The sequence below is a fragment of the Phascolarctos cinereus genome, unplaced genomic scaffold (genome assembly GCF_003287225.1).
Source record: "Phascolarctos cinereus isolate Bilbo 61053 unplaced genomic scaffold, phaCin_HiC Scaffold_8;HRSCAF=390, whole genome shotgun sequence".
Lineage (NCBI taxonomy): Eukaryota > Metazoa > Chordata > Mammalia > Diprotodontia > Phascolarctidae > Phascolarctos > Phascolarctos cinereus.
Window position 1 is genome coordinate 4,512,766 of NW_027556291.1, and position 289 is coordinate 4,513,054.

The window sequence follows — 289 nt, forward strand, 5'->3', positions numbered from 1 at the left end:
TTTTCCTGCAACATTCTCATTTCCTTTCTTAATTTTTCGCATACTTCTCAATTTTTGATTTTTTCAATATGTTTTCCTAAGTGTGAGGCCACCTCAATCTCTTCTGTGCGGATTTGCATTCTTATTATATTGTTTGGTGTGTTCTTCAAAGTTGTGTTCCTAGTTTCATTGTCTCTATGGAGAAGTTTTTTCCTTCTTCATAAGTTTTGTGACTTATTTCTTGACTCCAGTGTTATGTCCAGTTGGCCTCTTCTCCCCATTTAGATAATGTTCCATGTTTCACATATTT